The following is a 22,350-nucleotide window of genomic DNA, read 5'->3' as shown; positions in this document are numbered from 1 at the left end:
TACTATGCAATGGCATAGGCCTGTAGTTAGTACACACTGAAAGGTCTGAAGTTTGAAATGTATCATTGAAGAACTTTATGCTTACATCTTATTCCTACTTCCGGCGCCGACAGAGATGGCCGCCTCGCTTCGCCTTCCTAGGAAAAAAAATTGTCGGAACTGGAAGCACTTCGCTACACTCGCATCAACATCTGCTAACCATGTGTATGTGACAAATACAATTTGATTTGATTTATGGTTCAACACACCTAGCCTCACGGTTTGGTAGGTGATTAATATGACACACCTAGCCTCACAGTTTGGTAGGTGATTAATATAACACACCTAGCCTCACGGTTTGGTAGGTGATTAATATGACACACCTAGCCTCACGGTTTGGTAGGTGATTAATATTACACACCTAGTCTCACGGTTTGGTAGGTGATTAATATGACACGCCTAGCCTCACGGTTTGGTAGGTGATTAATATGACACACCTAGTCTCACGGTTTGGTAGGCGATTAATATGACACACCTAGCCTCAGTTTGGTAGGTGATTAATATGACACACCTAGCCTCACAGTTTGGTAGGTGATTAATATGACACACCTAGCCTCACGGTTTGGTAGGTGATTAATATGACACACCTAGCCTCACGGTTTGGTAGGTGATTAATATTAGACACCTAGCCTCACGGTTTGGTAGGTGATTAATATGACACACCTAGCCTCACGGTTTGGTATGTGATTAATATGACACGCCTAGCCTCACGGTTTGGTAGGTGATTAATATGACACACCTAGCCTCACGGTTTGGCAGGTGATTAATATGACACGCCTAGCCTCACGGTTTGGTAGGTGATTAATATGACACGCCTAGCCTCACGGTTTGGTAGGTTAGTTGCCTTGCCTTGTGGAAAGCTGTGCTTCGACACCTCTCCAGCTAACTCAACTTTGGGTTTGGTGAACCATTAAGACAAAACAATTTCTATACTAAATAAATGAAGCTTTATTCCTCTGATGTCATAGAAAATATAGGAAGTACAGAAGAGCATCAGGAACTGTACACATCCATCGGTGAATTAATTTTGTCAATGATTATTAAGCCTGAGAGCATTTTCTGCTTTTTTTTGTAAATCCTTACCTAAATGAGGTATCCCACCCCCATTCATAACCACAACTCCCAACATACAGACAATTAAATACAATAATCAGACGCAATTAGGGTGAAGTGTCTTGTTCAAGAGCACATCGGCAGATTTTTTTATTTGTTTTACCTGGTCGGCTCAGGATTCGAACCAGCAACCTTTAGCTTACTGGCCCAACGTTCTAACCCCTAGGCTACCTGCTGGAAAGAGTGCTGTACCAGTCTAGTCTACGTCAGAAAAACCTGGTGCCAAATCAAACCAACCACAAGGGGAGGTGAAACGGCAGTATGCTAGAGCTTAGAAATAAATGGTAGAATAAATACACTGCAGTCATGACTCATATCTAAAGATACATTTTCAGATGATGGTAGTAAAATTCTATGGAGTACATAATTGTTAAAAACATAAGATGAGTAGGTTCAGGACTTCATGTTTGTCTGTGCAGTTTCACAACATGTCCAGTAGAGTGCAAGGTCGAGTATTCCCCATAAGGAAAGATGGTTCCATATTCTAGAACCCTTCGGTGGGTTTCTTTTAGAGTTCCTGAATGTTCCACTGTGGTTCCTTATAGGCACCTACATTAATGCTAGCAGTGCTTTCAACTGGGAAACATGAGGCTTCTGAATCCCACCATGGACAGGATTATCAACAACCATTATTTTTGGAAGCAACAGTCTCTGCTACAGACAGAAAAGACCATTGAAAAGTTAGTCTGTAAAAAAGCCCCATCCACTTGAGTACAGCATGAATGTCGTGGACAAATACAAAACACCCTTCCTCTTCCACACTGTTCACCTCCAGAGAGGCCCACTCTCCTGGGTTTTCACCCCGCCATTGGGGGCCCTCTACTTGGGCAAGGCTCAGTTGGAGCATGGCCGTGCTGCGGAGGGCAGGGTGACCCGCTGCTCGTCCATGCGTTTGGCCTGGGACCTCATGATGAGGCTGAAGAAGTCCTCGTCTGGGACAGTGGGGCCACGTGCCGGGGGAGGGGCGCAGCGCTGGTCATCCAGACGGGAACCCTGGGGGAGGGATAGGAGAAAGTGGAACTGTTACCTATATGAAAAGGACCCCTTTCAATGTAAAACACAGATGTAACATTTGCTACAATGTGCCCTGACCTACTGAACACCCTATTTAATACACACCTGGCACTTGACGAGCATGTTGAAGAAGTCATCATCAGGCTCAGAGTTATCTGCATTGGCCATCAGGTGGCTGAGGACAGCCTGGCTTCTGTTCTGGTGGACCCGAAGGACGGGCAAACTACCCCCAGCACCTCCACCGTCCTCTAACCGGCAACCCTGGGAACCAGACCCAGAACCCAGGCCTGTTACAGCCGCTGACTCTGACACAGCTGGAGGAGAGAGGGAGGGAGGGATCAAAGGCACATTTTGCCATGGATTTTGTTGGAAGTGGGTATAAACAGTCATAAGGTCATAACAGTGTGTGTTTACTCTTACACTTCCTCATGGCTCTGGCTGGAGAGTCAGAGGAGCTCTTGTCCTGTATGGAACAGCGCTGGTCGTCCATCCTGTTGCTCTGGAAACGACTCAGCAGGTCAAAGAAGCCCTCGTCCCCGAGCATGTCTGGACTGGCCCTCTGAGTAAGAATTAAATACTTTATTTTGATCCACAATGAAATGTGGGTGTAAGCATAATAGCCACACTTTAATAAGCTATAAGTAGTAGAGGTGTAGAAGTATTGGTAGTAGTAGACGTATTATTGGTAGTAGAGTACTAGTAGCGTATAGTAGTGGTGGTAGTAGTAGACGTATTATTGGTAGTAGAGTACTAGTAGCGTATAGTAGTAGACGTATTATTGGTAGTAGAGTACTAGTAGCGTATAGTAGTGGTGGTAGTAGTAGACGTATTATTGGTAGTAGAGTACAGTAGTAGACGTATTATTGGTAGTAGAGTACTAGTAGTGTATAGTAGTGGTGGTAGACGTATTATTGATAGTAGAGTACTAGTAGTGTATAGTAGTGTAGTAGACGTATTATTGGTAGTAGAGTACTAGTAGTGTATAGTAGTGGTGGTAGACGTATTATTGGTAGTAGAGTACTAGTAGCATGGTAGAGTAGTAGTATCAGTAGTAGTAGCAGCAGCATGGTCGAGTAGTAGTAGAGTATAGTAGTAGAGATCAGTATAGTAGTAGAGATCAGTATAGTAGTAGAGGTAGTCAGAGTATCAGTAGTAGAGTGTAGAAGTAGTCAGTAGAGTATCAGTAGTAGTCAGTAGAGTATAGTAGTACAGCATAGTAGCAGAAGAGTATCAGAAGTAGTCAGAGTATAGTAGTAGTAGTAGTAGAGTATCAGTAGTAGAGCATAGTAGCAGAAGAGTATCAGTAGTAGAAGTAGTCAGTAGAGTATCAGTAGAAGTAATCAGAGTATCAGTAGTAGAGTATCAGTAGAAGTAGTCAGAGTATCAGTAGTAGATTATAGTAGTAGAAGTAGTCAGTAGAGTATAGTAGTAGAATAGTATCAGTAGTAGTCAGAGTATCAGGAGTAAAGTATAGTAGTAGAAGTAGTCAGTAGAGTATAGTCGTAGAGTATCTGTAGTAGAAGTAGTCAGTAGAGTATCAGTAGTAGAAAAGTAGTCAGTAGTAGAAGAGTATAGTAGTAGAAGTAGTCAGAGTATCAGTAGTAGAAGTAGTCAGTAGAGTATCAGTAGTAGAAGTAGTCAGTAGAGTATCAGTAGTAGAAGTAGTCAGTAGAGTATCAGTAGTAGAAGTAGTCAGTAGAGTATCAGTAGTAGAAGTAGTCAGTAGAGTATCAGTAGTAGAAGTAGTCAGTAGAGTATCAGTAGTAGAAGTAGTCAGTAGAGTATCAGTAGTAGAAGTAGTCAGTAGAGTATCAGTAGTAGAAGTAGTCAGTAGAGTATCAGTAGTAGAAGTAGTCAGTAGAGTATCAGTAGTAGTAGTTTCAGAACTAGGAGAATGGTTAATGGCTAAGAGATGCTTTAGGACTAGATAAATCATGTTTTTCCTCTAACCTTCTGTGGTCCCTGTGCGGGGGTCTGTGGGGTGTTACTGGTGTCCTGCAGGACTTTACTGGAGCCCCCAGCCTTGTGCTTCTTGCCCCGCAGACGGCTGACGAAGAACAGCTTGGAGGAGCTCTTAGCCAGGGTGGGTTTAGACTGCTTGGTCAGGATGTCACTGTTCCACTTCTGAGCCTGGAGAGAGGGGAGACAAACTTTGAATACACATCACAAACACCTCAAATAGAGAATTGACATACAAAACAAGACATTTGAAAGATGCAATGTGTAATTTCACTCATTTCAGGCCAATAGTGCACTTTGAATTGCCACTAAGCCTAGGGAATAGAAAGTTACAGATTGCACCTTTGAACCCAGTAACTTACGTTGATCTTGTCTGGGGTGAGTTTCATGAGCTCCAGGTTTTCCATGCTGTGCCGTCTGCCCATCCTGGGCCTGGCCCCGTGCAGGTTGTAGTCAATGTCCTTGATGGGGTTCTCAGACAGGGTGGAGTCGTTGGTTCTATAGCTCAGCCCCAGGACCATCTGCAGGTCTGACACGTTCATACGGGCTGTGAGCTCTCCACTCCGGTCCCCAGTCTGAAACACACACCAAATTAGGATCGACCTTGCTGTAATCAGATACTTTTTTATATGGATAGGGTTTCTACGACCATGAGTTTTAGCTGACCACAAATGTAGGATTCAGTATAAAATTGTGGTCCTACTCACGAGGTGGGTCTCATGATTAGGGTTGTGGCGGTCACACAATTTCATCAGCCGGTGATTGACAAGCAAATAACTGTCAGTCTCATGGTAATTGACCGTAATTAACAAACACATTTAGCATCTCCTTGCTTCCTACAAGCCACGGATGCAGACCTTTGGAACATCTACATTTAAAAATAAAGTAATAATATAGCCTACACCTTCACAATCAATCCAATATTTATTTTAGACAGGTCTAAAGAAGCATGAAATTAAGAAAATGTAGTCTGGTTCAGAAGAGCAGAACAGCATACTCTGTGTTGTCCTTATGTTAGACCCTGATGTGGCTATGCCAAATGGCTGTGGGCTACACCTGTTCATATAGCAGACAAGATTTGCTTACAATTCCGTGCCATTATTTTAGATTATTTTATAGTATGAAGAATACAATTGAACGAAGCTGAATAAAATAGAAAGGTAGAAAGAGAAGGGCTGCTAAGGTACACAATAGTAGATGTTGGTAGACAGAAGGTGCTCTTTGGTAAAAAAGGTAAATTGGTCATCAAAAAGAAAGGAGGACCCAGGCACTCTTCATATAATTAATTACAATGCCTTAATTGATATGGCATGTTAAATGGAAACAAAGTTTAAAAACTCTGCCGCGTTTCAGCTGCATGGCCTTTGTATTATCATTTATTTGTACTCCCTGACAATGTCTTCCCCTGAACAGCTTTTTCCAATCAGCCCTGATTTGAAGAGGGAGTGGTTACAAAATTAATTGATCAATATTAAACATATCTACAGTATTTCACTTTTTAATGTGTAATCAAAAAAGTCAACTCAAAGCTAGAAGCATCAGAACGCCTAGAAAGGAAGTTCTAACCTTAAATATGACTGGGCAAAGTACCAAGAAGAGGAAAGCCATCTATTCCATAGTACACTAGAACACAGCAAACAGTCCAAAACATAGCTCAGGGCAAGAGAGCAAAAATGTCCACTAGGTGTTTTGGGGTACTATGGAATAGATGGCTCTCCTATTCAAGGTTGAACTACCTTTCTAGGGGTTCTGATGCTTCTAGCTTGGAGTTGCATTTTTGATAGCATATCTACAGTATTTCACTTTTTAATGTGTATAGTATTGCATACTAGGTGTTGTCCAATGAATGCTGTAACCACTCCCTATTGAAATCAGGGATGATTGGAAAAAGCTGCTTAAGAGGACATTGTATTATCATTTCTTTGTACTCTCTGATGAAGGCCATGCAGCAATAATTATATGAAGAGTGGCTGGGTCCTACTTTCTTTTTTAAAATAGAAAGTGTATTTTCTCCAAAGATTTGAGGAAGTGCACACATTCGGTAATCTGTGTTGAGCAATTAAAAGAAATAGGTACTCCTATATGCTTAATTTAGAGTTATTAATGTAACTTTAGTTGTTCTACAAACTATGGGCTATACGTTTAGATTTTTAATACATTCTAAGCCTGCATGATGAGAATAATGACTTGAAAAAAGTAACTTGAAAGACATGAGCTCTGCTTTGTTTTTTGTGCAGGCTGTACACACTTCATCAGTCTCTCATTCACAATTTGACAAGCCTTGATTATGCCTTGAATTTCACGGTGGCATCCCCTTTGTGGCCGTAATGCACCCTAAAAAATGCCATGCCTTTTGTGGCCGTTGTCCCCTTGGCCCAGAGTGCTGCTTTGTGCCCTTCTCCCTGACACAGAGCCCAAACTGGCTGCGTGCGTGCACCATCGTGCATACATTTATATTGTCCCCCCACACCAAATGCGATCACGACACGCAAGTTAAAATATCAAAACAAACTCTGAACCAATTATATTAATTTGGGAACAGGTCGAAAAGCATTAAACATTTATAGCAATTTAGCGAGTTAGCTTGCACTTGCTAGCTAATTTGTCCTGGGATATAAACATTGAGTTGCTATTTTACCTGAAATGCACAAGGCCCTCTACTCCACCAATTAATCCACACATAAAACGGTCAACCGAATCGTTTCTAATCATCTCTCTTCCAGGCTTTTTCTTCTCTTGACTTTATATTGCAATTAGCAACTTTCATAAATTAGATGCTTTACCGACACTGTCATCGTTCGTCTTTCAGTCACCCACGTGGGTATAACCAATGAGGAGATGGCACGTGGGTACCCCCGCTTTATAAACCAATGAGATGGGGATAGGCAGGACTTGCAGCGCGATCTGCGTCAAATAGAACTGATTTCTATTTTAGCCCTTGGCAACGCAGACGCTCGCTAGCAGTGTGGGTGCAATAATTGAATAACAGATTTCTTAATTTATTTTGCAACGCGAGCAGTATGGTCAGCCTGTGAGTGCTGCACGCTCCGAAGGACCTCTCACTCACATGTCTCTTCATCACGTGATCGGGTACTTCTCACAGGCTACAAGTGAAGACAGACACATCGGAGACACATCGGGGACACAACTCAAATCAAAGTTTATTTGTCACGTGCGCCGAATACAACAGGTGTAGACCTTACAGTGAAATGCTTACTTACAGGCTCTAACCAATAGTGCGGGAAAAAAAGGTGTGTGTGTGTGTAAGTAAAGAAATAAAACAACAATAAAAAGACATTTGAAAATAAGAGTAGCAAGGCTATATACAGACACCGGTTAGTCAGGCTTATTGAGGTAGTATGTACATGTGGGTATGGTTAAAGTGACTATGCATATATGATGAACTGAGAGTAGCAGTAGCGTAAAAAGAGGGGTTGGGGGTTGTGCGGAAGCACTGGTTGGTCGGGCCAATTGAGGTAGTATGTACATGAATGTATAGTTAAAGTGACTATGCATATACGATAAACAGAGAGTAGCGGGGGGGGGCACACAACGCAAATAGTCCGGGTAACCATTTGGTTACAAATCAAATCAAAATCAAATCAAATCAAATACCTGTTCAGGAGTCTCATGGCTTGGGGTAAAAGCTGTTGAGAAGCCTTTTTGTCCTAGACTTGGCACTCCGGTACCGCTTGCCATGCGGTAGCAGAGAGAACAGTCTATGACTGGGGTGGCTGGGGTCTTTGACAATTTTCAGGGCCTTCCTCTGACGCCGCCTGGTGTAGAGGTCCTGGATGGCAGGCAGCTTTGCCCCAGTGATGTACTGGGCCGTACGCACTACCCTCTGAAGTGCCTTGCGGTCGGAGGCCAAGCAATTGCCGTACCAGGCAGTGATGCCGGTCAGGATGCTCTCGATGTTGCAGCTGTAGAACCTTTTGAGGATCTCAGGACCCATGCCAAATCTTTTTAGTTTCCTGTGAGGGGGAATAGGCTTTGTCGTGCCCTCTTCACGACTGTCTTGGTGTGTTTGGACCATTCTAATTTGTTGTTGATGTGGACACCAAGGAATTTGAAGCTCTCAACCTGCTCCACTACAGCCCCATCGATGAGAATGGGGACGTGCTCGGTGCTCCTTTTCCTGTAGTCCACAATCATCTCCTTAGTCTTGGTTACGTTGAGGGATAGGTTGTTATTCTGGCACCACCCAGCCAGGTCTCTGACCTCCTCCCTATAGGCTGTCTCGTCGTTGTCGGTGATCAGGCCTACCACTGTTGTGTCGTCAGCAAACTTAATGATGGTGTTGGAGTCGTGCCTGGCCATGCAGTCGCGGGTGAACAGGGAGTACAGGAGGGGACTGAGCACGCACCCCTGGTGAGCTCAGGATCAGCGTGGCAGATGTGTTGCTACCTACCCTCACCACCTGGGGGCAGCCCATCAGGAAGTCCAGGATCCAGTTGCAGAGGGAGGTGTTTAGTCCCAGGTTCCTTAGCTTGGTGATGAGCTTTGAGGGTACTATGGTGTTGAACGCTGAGCTGTAGTCAATGAATAGCATTCTCACATAGATGTTCCTTTTGTCCAGGTGGGAAAGGGCTGTGTGGAGTGCAATAGAGATTGCATCATCTGTGGATCTGTTTGGGCGGTATGCAAATTGGAGTGGGTCTAGGGTTTCTGGGATAATGGTGTTGATGTGAGCCATTACCAGCCTTTCAAAGCACTTTATGGCTACGGACATGAGTGCTACGGGTCTGTAGTCATTTAGGCAGGTTGCCTTTGTGTTCTTGGGAACAGGGACTATGTTGGTATTACAGACAATCAGGGACATGTTGAAAATGTCAGTGAAAACACCTGCCAGTTGGTCAGCACATGCCCGGAGCACACGTCCTGGTAATCCATTTGGCCCCGCAGCCTTGTGAATGTTGACCTGTTTAAAGGTCTTACTCACGTCGGCTACGGAGAGCGTGATCACACAGTCGTCCGGAACAGCTGATGCTCTCATGCATGCCTCAGTGTTGCTTGCCTCGAAGCGAGCATTGAAGTGATTTAGCTCGTCTGGTAGGCTCGTGTCACTGGGCAGCTCTCGGCTGTGCTTCCCTTTGTAGTTCGTAATAGTTTGCAAGCCCTGCCACATCCGACGAGCGTTGGAGCCGGTGTAGTATGATTCAATCTTAGCCCTGTATTGACGCGGGATTTCTTGTAAGCTTCCGGGTTAGAGTCCCGCACCTTGAAAGCGGCAGCTCTACCCTTTAGCTCAGCACGTCCTCATCCAATTCCGAGGTGCATATTAAAAAGATACTGGAAGAACTGTCCACATTTACTTTTAAATCAACCAACAAGATATGTATGCCTAACGAACAGCAAAAGCACTATGTCAATCTACTATCCCCCATAGTACAAAAGTCAACCTATTCAATAATGTGCGAGAAATAAATATTCCAAACATAGTCTGGGACGGTTGTGGGATGCGATAGATCCCAAATTAAATAATAAACTCAGCAAAAAAAGAAACGTCCTCACACTCAACTGTGTTTATTTTCAGCAAACTTAACATGTGCAAATATTTGTATGAACATAAGATTCAACAACTGAGAAATAAACTGAACAAGTTCCACAGACATGTGACTAACAGAAATTGAATAATGTGTCCCTGAACAAAGGGGGGGAGGGTGGGTCAAAATCAAAAGTAACAGTCAGTATCTGGTGTGGCCACCAGCTGCATTAAGTACTGCAGTGCATCTCCTCCTCATGGACTACACCAGATTTGCCAGTTCTTGCTGTGAGATGTTATCCCCACTCTTCCACCAAGGCACCTGCAAGTTCCCAGACATTTCTGGGGGGAATGGCCCGAGCCCTCACCCTCCGATCCAACAGGTCCTTGACGTGCTCAATGGGATTGAGATCCGGGCTCTTCGCTGGCCATGGCAGAACACTGACATTCCTGTCTTGAAGGAAATCACACACAGAACAAGCAGTATGGCTGGTGGCATTGTCATGCTGGAGGGTCATGTCAGGATGAGCCTGCAGGAAGGGTACTACATCAGGGAGGAGGAGGTCTTCCCTGTAACGCACAGCGTTGAGATTGCCTGCAATGACAACAAGCTCAGTCCGATGATGCTGTGACACCGCCCCAGACCATGACGGACCCTCCACCTTCCTTCGACAATAAACGCGAATCCGACCATCACCCCTGGTGAGACAAAACCGCGACTCGTCAGTGAAGATCATTTTTTGCCAGTCCTGTCTGGTCTAGCGACGGTAGGTTTGTGCAACTGATGTCTGGCGAGGACCTGCCTTACAACAGGCCTACAAGCCCTCAGTCCAGCCTCTCTTAGCCTATTGCGGACAGTCTGAGCACTGATGGAGGGCTTGTGCGTTCCTGGTGTAACGCGGGCAGTTGTTGCCATCCTGTACCTGATGTTCGGATGTACTGACTCTGTGCAGGTGTTGTTACACGTAGTCTGCCACTGCGAGGACGATCAGCTGTTCCTTTCTGTAGCTCTGTCTTAGGCGTCTCACAGTGCAGACCACAATTTATTGCCCTGGCCACATCTGCAGTCCTCATGCCTCCTTGCAGCATTCCTATGGCACGTTCACGCAGATGAGCAGGGACCTCGGGCATCTTTCTTTTAGTGTTTTTCAGAGTCAGTAGAAAGGCCTCTTAAGTGTCCTAAGTTTTCATAACTGTGACAATTGCCTACCATCTGTAAGCTGTTAGTGTCTTAATGGCCGTTCCACAGGTGCATGTTCATTAATTGTTTATGGTTCATTGAACAAGCATGGGAAACAGTGTTGAAACCCTTTACAATTAATCTGTGAAGTTATTTGGATTTTCACAAATTATCTTTGAAAGACAGGGTCCTGAAAAAGGGATGTTTCTTTTTTTTCTGAGTTATATGTGGGACATTTTGTTTTGATATAGAATGGTCCATTATCATGCACCGGTCTCAAAACAGGAGCAGTGGGAGAAAATACATGTCATCTATGCACTTAAATAGTAAATTTTCATGCAAGCCAGGTAGGCTCCTGTTGTAAAGTGAAGCAATGTGCATAATATTAGGAAAGTTGAGAAATAACTATAGTAGGCCTAGCCTATAGAAATGATGGAATCCTCCTCTTTTTAGTAGAGGCCATTACTCTGTTTTCTCGCTAATTGCATAGCCTATAGAAATGTTGCGCAACCTAAGCTCATGGACTCTCATTTAGTGTTCATTTGATTTTTTGAAAACATTTTCATTGATGTCAGAATGATTAGAAGGACAATAGAGTGCTGAGTACCAGGCAGTTAGTAAGTTTGGTAAGCTACTAATGACCAGCATCAGAGCTTGGAGAAGCCTAATTACCTTGACTAAACGGTCACGTGGAATTTGACTGCTTTCATGGCTCGTGACTGCCGGTGTGGCGGTCATTCGATCACCGCAACAGCCCTACTCATGATACTTTATGATAATGCAGTCTACCTCTTTGGAGATCTCCAGGTGTTTCTCAGCAAAGTGCATGGCCTGGTCATGGTTCCCCAGGGCTGTGTGAGCGTTTCCTAAACTCCAGCACGCCCGGCCCTCACCGATCCTGTCGTTGAGGTCCTGTGCGATGATGAGGTGTTTGAGGTGGTAGTCTATGGCCCTATCGTAGTCCTGGAGCAATGTGTAGGTGTTTCCCAGACTGTAACAGGCCTGAGCCTCTACAGCCCGGTCCTTCAGCAGTCTGGCCAGCTGCAGAGTCCTCCTGACAACCACAACAGATCACTGGCTCTCATTCATAGTGACACACACCCCAAAGGTTACTCTGTTCCTGAAATTTAGTTTAGTATATGAATGCACACATGCAGACACACACACACACACAAACTAATGTGTTTCTGGCTCTCTTGACATTGTGTCCTTTGAGGCATGGCTGCTGCCATCTCTCTCCTGAAACCCTACGGTGTTAACAGTGTTACACCCTCCAGACTGAAAGAAGTGTTGTTTTCTCAGGGGAGTGAACTTCATTAAGAGAAGATGAATGGTTGGGCTGGGGTTTGGCTCACTTGTAATGCTCGGCTGCCACTTCAAATTCCCCCAGAAAGATATAGGCGTTCCCCAGGTTGCAGTAGGCCCTTCTCTCTGCGAGCGGGTCGCCAAACCTCCTTGGCAATCTGGAGGCGCTGGGAAAGAAATGGACGAAAACACACACACATATATTACAACACCTTGGTCTCGGTACATCCAGCGACTCTAGTCTTCCATTGTGGCATATGTTTACCTCCAGTCTTTCTGGGTTGAAATGAGCCATACAGGACATTATAATGAACTGCAGAGCACCATTGAAAACATAATATATCTGACAAATGGCTGAACTTAATCAAAACTGCCTCAGTAATGTTTCTGGAGTTCCTTTGTGTACAAACTACTGCTCATCTTCCAGTGAAGGGAGTCTAACTGGTATTTCTACTACAGTACATAAACCACACTATTCTGTTTGGCCATAGGGTAAGTGTGCTTTTTATATGCTACAGCAGTGCAGTTTTGATTGAATCCAGCACTTAATGATAGGTTATAAACGTTGATCAGATTGTAATTACCTGTTCATGAGAGGCCACTGCATTCCGGAAGTCTCCCTAACAGGTAGTGTGTGTTGCCAAGGTTACCGTATGTTCGGCCCTGGGCGGCACAATCTCCAAGCTCCTTCACTATGGATAAGTTTGCTCTGACAATACAGACAAACCGTTAAAAATAAACATTGTTTAAAATACAGACCATTCAAAAGTTGACACACCTACTCATTCAAGGGTTTTCTCTTATTTTGACTATTTCTACATTGTAAAATGTGATAGCATACCTGTTAATTGAAACGTGTATGTGTATGTATATGTATATGTAATGTATGTGTATGTGTATGTGTGTGTGTGTGTGTGTGGGTGTGTGTGTGTGTGGTTGTGTGTGTGGTGTGTGTGTGTATGTATGTGTATGTGTGTATATATATATATATATAATGACATATCCCTTTATTTCTACTCTACAGTACTAGAAGTAAGGCACATGAACACACTAACTCACTCATAGTATCCGCGCGTTCCTTAGGGGCAGTCATGACCTCCTCAGGGAACTCTCCAGGCTCCGCTCGCTCCAACAGATGGTCTTGCCTTTGGCATGATACCGTTCCCAAGTTATACAGCGCCCTCGCCTGCCCCACCTAACGAAGAGGCAGAAGAACAGAGGCAATGTCAATTCCAAACCGTATTATTATTATTTTTTTTTAACCGCTGAATTTAAACACCGGAATAAACCGCAAATGAGTTAATCAATCTCACCTTGTCGTGCAGGTCCACGGCGATGTCTAAGTGCCTCTGACAGCAGACCAAAGCCTCATCAAACCTACCCAACACCTTCAGCGTGTTGCCTAGGTTACCACTGGCTTTAGCCTCTCCCTGCTGGTCCCTGATGGTCCTGAGAATGGCATCGTAAAATGTCATCTTGGGACGGAAAAGCTCATCTACTTTAAATTGCAAAATGCTTATGTCCAGACAGCAGAATTATGTGGTGAGGTCATGCTGATAAAGGGAACAATGACCTGGTCCTACTCCGAGAAGCTTTATTAATACGGCCCTGGTGATGGGCGTATTCTTTCCTGCCTGGTGATGGGCGTATTCTTTCCTGCCTGGTGATGGGCGTATTCTTTCCTGCCTGGTGATGGGCGTATTCTTTCCTGCCTGGTGATGGGCGTATTCTTTCCTGCCTGGTGATGGGCGTATCTCTTTCCTGCCTGGTGATGGGCGTATTCTTTCCTGCCTGGTGATGGGGCGTATTCTTCCTGCATGGTGAATGGGCTATGTTCTTTCCTGCCTGGTGATTGGGGTATCTTTCATGCCTGGTGATTGGGCGTATTCTTCCTGCCCTGGTGATTTGGGTTTCCCTGCCTGTGATTGGCGTATCTTCCTGCCTGGTGATTGGGCGTATTCTTTCCTGCCTGGTGATTGGCGTATTGCTTTCCTGCCTGGTGATGGGCGTATCTTTCCGCCTGGTGATTGGGGTGTTCCTACCTGGTCCAGGTGAGGGTCATGATGGTGGAACGCCAAGGCCTTGCCGTAATCATGCAGGTGGAAAGTGAGCCGTTGCCAGCTGGCTATAGATGGCGCTCAGCACCTGCAGGTCCCTCAGTGCCACCCTGGAATGGCCGCCTCAAAGAAAGACACCCCTGCGCTGTAGTCGTCCACCTTACAGAGCCGCTCCCCCTCCAGGGCCAGCTCCAGACAAGAACGCCTCCATCCTACAGGGGGGCAGCAGGAAGAACGCTTTAGGTAGAAGATAGGATTAGAGGGCCACGGAGCTGGTGGCGTTCAGTAGGCACAGACAGGAGAAAATATAGTCTGGTCCAAAAAAAAACAAGTTTATTGAGTCTAAACGTCCCAAAGTTCAAATCAACCAGAAACCAAAGCTACCCATTAGCCTAAATGTTCAAGTTATAAAAGCAGAAAAAACGTATGACAAGCATCCCTCTCACTCTCCATCAGACTGTGAATGTGGAGTTTGTTTGGCTACTTCCTTCTTAGCCCTGAGGACAATAGCCTTGGTTTATCAGGGTTTGTTTGTTATGGTTAGGGCTGACTTCCTCTCTACGTGGTCACTACAGTACAATATGCAGCAATCTGGCAGACAGCTCCGCTGAGGACTGGGCTATTCAGTGGGCTCAATGTTTACAGAACATTCAGACAGAAGTGTACTGTCTACAGGCATGGTTCTCTGCTGTGTAGAATAGGGATTGAGCAAGACATTGGATCTGCAACGCTCAGGGTGCTGTAACATTCTGGGTGTTTCGGTCACTTTAACCCCAGACAGGGTCAGAGAGGAGCATCCACAGAGGCAGGTGGATTAACAGATTAGGAGCAGATTAGTGATATTCATTCAGCCTGGCTTCAATTGTTACACAGTCTCTTTACTATCTTGTGTATTCTACTGCATAAACGCCCATCACTTTGTTAGAGATTAACTGTATTCATGCATGCATGTTTTCTACTGCATAAACATCCATCACTTTGTTAGAGATTAACTGTATTCATGCATGCATGTTGTTTTCTACTGCAAAAACATCCATCACTTTGTTAGAGGAGATGAACTGTTTTCCATGCATGTTTTCCTACTGCATAAACATCCATCACTTTGTTAGAGATGAACTGTTTTCCATGCATGTTTTCTACTGCATAAACATCCATCCCTTTGTTAGAGGAGATTAACTGTATTCATGCATGTTTCTACTGCTATAAACTTCCATCACTTTGTTAGAGATGAACTGTTTTCATGCATGTTTTCTACTGCATAAACATCCATCCCTTTGTTAGAGATAACTGTATTCATGCATGTTTTCTACTGCATAAACATCCATCCCTTTGTTAGAGATGAACTGTTATTCATGCATGTTTTCTACTGCATAAACATCATCCCTTTGTTAGAGATGAAACTGTTTTCATGCATGTTTTCTACTGCATAAACATCCATCCCTTGTTAGAGATTGAACTGTTTTCATGCATGTTTCTACTGCATAAACATCCATCCCTTTTGTTAGAGATGAACTGTATTCATGCAGTTTTCTACTGCATAAACTACCATCCCTTGTTAGAGATGAACTGTTTTCATGCATGTTTTCTAACTGCATAAACATCCATCCCTTTGTTAGAGATGAACTGTATTCATGCATGTTTTCTACTGCATAACTCCATCCCTTTGTTAGAGGAGATGAACTGGTTTCATGCATGTTTTCTACTCTGCATAAACATCCATCCCTTTGTTAGAGATGAACTGTTTTCATGGCATGTTTTCTACGTGCAATAACATCCATCCCTTTGTTAGAGGATGAACTGTTTTCATGCATGTTTTCTACTGCATAAACATCCATCCCTTTGTTAGAGATGAACTGTTTTCATGCATGTTTTCTACTGCATAAACATCCATCCCTTTGTTAGAGATGAACTGTATTCATGCATGTTTTCTACTGCATAAACATCCATCCCTTTGTTAGAGATGACGTTTTCATGCATGTTGTTTTAGTTCAGTTTTCCGTTCTTCTATCAAGTGCTCCCCCGCCCACCCAGGTGTTCGGTTAGAAAGCTCTCACAGAATACTGACTGACATAGATCTGACCTACTAAACACATTGTATGCATTATGAAACTTTATAGATAAAAGGTTATAACATTGATATTGAAGGAAAACATCTATAGTTTTGTTACTGTATTTTAAAATGTGTTTACTGTTTACAGACTGACCAATGTTTCAATGAACCGGTATCAAGTCTTGCAGATAAAATGACAATAAATGATTGTACTGTACAGTGACAGATCCTGGATTTAACCTAATTTGGTTATTTTAACCAACACACACACTACAGCCATACCTGGGTTTCTTTCCCCTACAACAGCACATGGTACATCTGAGTGGCATCTACAGAGCTTCCACTGGGTTTTAAAGATGATTCCTGTGCAACAGTCGAGAGCTAAACACATTCCGGACAAGGGCTGAGGTAGCCTACGCTCTTCAATGTCTCACTGAGATTATTTTACCCAAAACATTGAAAAGATCTCCCTTCCATTCCCACAAGTCACCAACGACCATATTTTGCATGCCACACACTACGGTTGCATAAAGTAGGCTAAACCCTAAGGATAAAAAGGGGAAAATCTACTGTCAGCGTTACATGAGGTAATCTACTTGTCTCTCTCTAGGCCTTGTCACCTGGCTGGAATTACTACAGTGGGTCCTACAGTGATTATACAGGCCCTGTTACAAAGCTGCTGGGAGCATCAGAGAGCTTTGTTAAAGGTCTCTGTCTGAGATTCAGCTGGCTAGGAGGTACAAAACTGGGCAAATGGACTATAGCGATAAAAATCCATATAGCGATCATATGCCTGAATTGACTGTGATAACCATAATAGAACGATACGTTATAACAAATATTTATTTTAAAACTACTACTTCTAGTTTTATGGTTGTAGCCATCAATTGTCCATTAACAATCACTCATATTAGCAAACTTATGTCATTTCACACTTCTCTAGTATAGGCTACTTATCATAATGAACAATATCAGCTAAATGCCTGCGATAAGTGCTCAGTATGGTCGTTGATCATTTCAGTTCTTTGTGCCAGCTCTAATAGGAGGTTTAAGTATTCAATTAAACGTACAAGGTTTGACTAGGAGTTAGGCCTACCTTCAATACTAACATTGAAGCGTTTGAGAACATATGCCATAATTGTCACCTCCGCATTAATGCTCAAATGCATTTTAAAATGGTTGACCAGGAAAATACCTATAAATCCTATAGGTGGAGGTGAAGATGGTTGAACATACAACCATGGTGTCTTCTACCAAACAGATGTCCCTCCACTCCTTTCAAAAGAAGTGGAATCATCTCATTTGGAAACTAGAAATACAAAGCAAATCATCATGAATGTTTCAGAGGCTTGTTAAATATTGATTGAGAAGCCTGGAGCGGTTTTTGCTGTTTTTTCCCCCAGGTCACACCTGCCGGTGCCCTTTACCTTGGGCCAGGTGCTGGGTGACACCTATGAAAGTACAGTGACCTGCAGTCTACCACAAACATGGGAACAGGAACCACTCAACTAGTCAGTCTATAGTCCAAACCATCCCTCTGTCTCAACTCCACTTAAAATGGAAGAAGAGGGAAATGTAGCCTACAATTCACACCTGAAAGCTCTGGAAAATCTGATCTCATCCCATGCAACAGACTTTTGAGACATCAGGATGAGATCTAGACTACATGGTCTACTGTGTCAAATCCTACACTGATCATTGTTGTTAAATTCTTGTTCCAATTCTTAAAAAATAAAATAAACTTCAATGAAGGGAAGTTTAAAGCACCCAATCTAGGCCGTACATGAAACAACATATGTTTGACCAACGATTGAGACAGTGACAGTATAATGCTGGGGGGGTATTGCCTACCTGTATCGGACACGATAGGGACTGGTCCTCATCTTGAATGCTAACCAAAGAGCCAACAGAATCCATTTAAGGTCATAAGTGGGACGATCCCAGTTAATCCGAAAAATTGTGATAATGAAAAACTAAAAGTCAAAAACATCTGCTGGACCTAGGAGAAGTGGTCTGAACCTTCACAACAAGAGTTGTTGGAAAATCCTAATATTCCCTTTTTATGTAAGGTTGTTTGTCCTTGAACTGTTAGTCCTGTCTAGAGACATGACCACAGCCCCAGACCAGAGATCCTCAGACAGAGTTGCCCGTCAGTCCACGAGGCTGCATTTCTCCTACTGTTTGAGTTTTGGCTTGCCTTGTCAGTGCCACCTACAGCTCTCCTCGGCAGCCTTCTGTGAAGAGAACACAAGATTGCTCTGTGTGAAGCTTCATTCTGGCCACGCGACAACTGGCAACACCCACTAAACAGCGTGCACACGCAGGGCAGGACAGAAGTGGATATGTTCACCCCTCACCACACGCAAGCTGTCAATCAATGACTCAATCATTAGTGCTCAGGGTCTACTTAAGTGTGAAGATACAGCTAGCCTAGGCAAGCAGACAAACAGGAGAGGATTTTTCCCAATCACCACAGATACATGTAATATACTGTATGCAAATCATTGGTAGAGAAAAGAGAACATGTATCACCACAGCAAAGATAATTATAATGCAAATTGATTCAACTTTTATTATTTAGCAAGAAGTAGGTAAAGTAGCCTGGCTGACGAAAGAAGTTTGAAAAAAGACCACCAGTTACGACGGTGTGGAAATCCATTGTTAGTACAGTGATAAGAAAGCCTTAGTAGTCGTAGATGAGGAACGCCAACAGCACAAGACCAAACGCTGCCGTCCTTTCCCACATGATAAAGTAGGCCGCCTCTTTCCAGACGCACATTTTACTAGTAAGGAGTAGTCCTAATTAACAGGGTCACGTCATAGTAGTAAGGAGTAGGCCTAATTAACAGGTCTGGTTTTAGTAGTAAGGAGTAGTCCTAATTAACAGGTCACGTCATAGTAGTAAGGAGTAGTCCTAATTAACAGGTCTGGTTTTACTAGTAAGGAGTAGTCCTAATTAACAGGTCTGGTTTTAGTAGTAAGGAGTAGTCCTAATTAACAGGTCACGTCATAGTAGTAAGGAGTAGGCCTAATTAACAGGTCACGTCATAGTAGTAAGGAGTAGGCCTAATTAACAGGTCTGGTTTTACTAGTAAGGGAGTAGGCCTAATTAACAGGTCTGGTTTTAGTAGTAAGGAGTAGTCCTAATTAACAGGTCTGGTTTTACTAGTAAGGAGTAGGCCTAATTAACAGGTCACGTCATAGTAGTAAGGAGTAGGCCTAATTAACAGGTCTGGTTTTAGTAGTAAGGAGTAGTCCTAACTAACAGGTCAGGTTATAGTAGTAAGGAGTAGAAATAATTAACAGGTCACGTTTTACTAGTAAGGAGTAGTCCTAATTAACAGGTCACGTTTTAGTAGTAAGGAGTAGGCCTAATTAACAGGTCACGTTTTAGTAGTAAGGAGTAGGCCTAATTAACAGGTCACGTCATAGTAGTAAGGAGTAGTCCTAATTAACAGGTCTGGTTTTAGTAGTAAGGAGTAGGCCTAATTAACAGGTCTGGTTTTACTAGTAAGGAGTAGGCCTAATTAACAGGTCTGGTTTTAGTAGTAAGGAGTAGTCCTAATTAACAGGTCTGGTTTTAGTAGTAAGGAGTAGGCCTAATTAACAGGTCTGGTTTTACTAGTAAGGAGTAGGCCTAATTAACAGGTCACGTTTTACTAGTAAGGAATAGTCCTAATTAACAGGTCTGGTTTTAGTAGTAAGGAGTAGTCCTAATTAACAGGTCTGGTTTTAGTAGTAAGGAGTAGTCCTAATTAACAGGTCTGGTTTTAGTAGTAAGGAGTAGGCCTAATTAACAGGTCACGTTTTAGTAGTAAGGAGTAGGCCTAATTAACAGGTCACGTTTTACTAGTAAGGAGTAGGCCTAATTAACAGGTCACGTTTTAGTAGTAAGGAGTAGGCCTAATTAACAGGTCACGTTTTACTAGTAAGGAGTAGGCCTAATTAACAGGTCTGGTTTTACTAGTAAGGAGTAGGCCTAATTAACAGGTCTGGTTTTACTAGTAAGGAGTAGGCCTAATTAACAGGTCACGTTTTACTAGTAAGGAGTAGACCTAATTAACAGGTTATTCCTGAAACCAAATTAGACTACCAGCTAAGTGTCAAGAGCACAATTATTACAAATATAAAAAACAGTAAGCGGTATTCAAATGTATGCTGCAGGTGCATATTAATATTCATTGGTGGATAATAGAAAGAGGCATATTCTGATAGTAGGTAGTATCGCAACGCCTGTATCTAAATGACATTCACAAAGATTATTCAAAGACTTGGTTGTTGTGAATCATCACTTTTCTAATCCAGGAGTAATCTACTTTCAACCTGGGGATGGTTCGCCACAGACCTCTTTGTCAAGCTGCTTGTTGCGTTGTGAATACAGCATGATACCCTTTGTTGGAATAATTGATCTCTTTCAGGCAGAGAGTACACCTGGCATAGCCCTTTTTATCCACTGTATTGAAGAAGTGAGAAAGAGGGAAAGTGTGTGGTGTTCCTTTCAACTCTAGTGGCTTCCAGCTTAACCCTTGTATATAGTCCTTAACATTCTGTATACTCCTTGTCCTAAGGGTAAAAATGACCCGCATTCACTAAAATAAAAGCAGCTTAATTGAATTTTAAACCCAAAATCTATTCTGCATTTAGAAACAACCTGTCATTCATCAAACTTTTAATATCTTGGTTTTCCCTCTTCACAATGCAGAAAGACTGCATTTCAAATCAGTGGACAAGACTAGTTATTACAGACACCCTGTCAATTGTTTTCTTTACTAAAGTAGAGGTTTATTATTACTAAAAGTACTGCATAGGTGTAAAAAAATGTTTTGCAAGAGATAGCACTTGTATTGCCTAAGAAAGTAGCAGAAATGTGCAGAGTAGTTTTGAATGCATTTATTGAAGGGAAACAATAAACTGTTTTTTGGCAACATAATGATATATTCTTATATACTGTACAATGAGGAATTCAACTACAAAATACTAGTCTTCTCCCATTTTTTTAACCATAGCACCCACCCACAAGGTGTATAAACAAATAAGATAGACACAAAACAAAAATGTGAAAAACAAATCAATCAACTCTAATTAGCACATGTAGGGGAGTATGCAAGTGTGTGCGCATGGAATTTGCAGATGTATTTCTCACATGTGGCAGCACATAGTATGTTTTCCAGTCCTTCTTTGGGGGGCAGAATTGGCATCTCCTCCTCTTGCCTGCCCCAGCTGCAGCCTCAGGTGGATCAGGACAAGATTCAGCTCCCTGAACAGCTTTTCACAAGATCTGCAGAGGCTGCTGTGCGGGGGAGGCACTCCCTTCTTTGAATGTGTGGGGTTACAAGTGCCTTTCCCAGCTGCTCCAGGAACACCCTCCTCTTGTTCCGCTTATCAGGCATCCAGGTAGGGTTGATCTTGTTCCATATCACAAAGGCATGTATGAGGGACACATCAATGATGTTATGGAAGATGACCAGGGGGCCAGCGGGCAGTCATCCTCCTGCAGCTGTAAGTTCCAATCACCTTGTCCAGGTTGACCACGCCTCCTTTGTTGTGGTTGTAGTCCAGGATGATGGCTGGCTTGCTGTCCTCACGATCACTGATCTCAGCCGTTTTGTGCAGTGTGCTGAGGAGGACCACATTCTTGTTCCTCTTTGGGAGGTAAGAAACTGGAGTGGTGGTGGGGGTGAAGGCAAACTTTGATGAGAAGGCCTCCTCCCCCTTTTTGCAAGGAGTGCAGGGGGGAGCTCAGGCTTGTTCTTTCTAACTGTGCCAACCATGGTGATCTTCCTCTTCAGGAGCTGCTGGCTGAGTTCAATCAGTAGAACACAATCTCAATTTCTCATTATAACTGCCGGGCCAAAAATTACTTTGTATGCCTTGTACCCTGGTGGTCAAAGGCGATGTTTCACTTTTTCTAAATGTTGAGGTCACTCTAGGAAGTCATCAATTTCAAGTGAAAAAATATAATTTAGGCGGTTCTCTGCTGCTAAACATTGTGTCGGGTCATTTTTTACCCTTAAGACAACACAAGGGTTAAGCCAGCTCTAGCTACACTTGAGCCCTGAATTCACTTGTTTAACAAGCAATGCCACGTTTTCACCTAATTCTCTCATTCTGAAAATTAACCCCATACTGTAGAGGGAAAACATTACTT

At 43.3% G+C, this 22,350-nt stretch overlaps 1 pseudogene; it reads right to left on the bottom strand.

Moving 5' to 3' along the window:
• Positions 1-968: 968 nt before the first annotated feature.
• Positions 969-22,350, bottom strand: part of LOC115156465 (G-protein-signaling modulator 2-like) — a 30,380-nt pseudogene continuing 8,998 nt past the window's right edge.

The sequence above is a fragment of the Salmo trutta genome, chromosome 21 (assembly GCF_901001165.1).
Source record: "Salmo trutta chromosome 21, fSalTru1.1, whole genome shotgun sequence".
NCBI lineage: Eukaryota > Metazoa > Chordata > Actinopteri > Salmoniformes > Salmonidae > Salmo > Salmo trutta.
The sequence above is the reverse complement of the archived record's forward strand: the minus strand, read 5'-3'. Positions and strand labels throughout refer to the sequence as shown.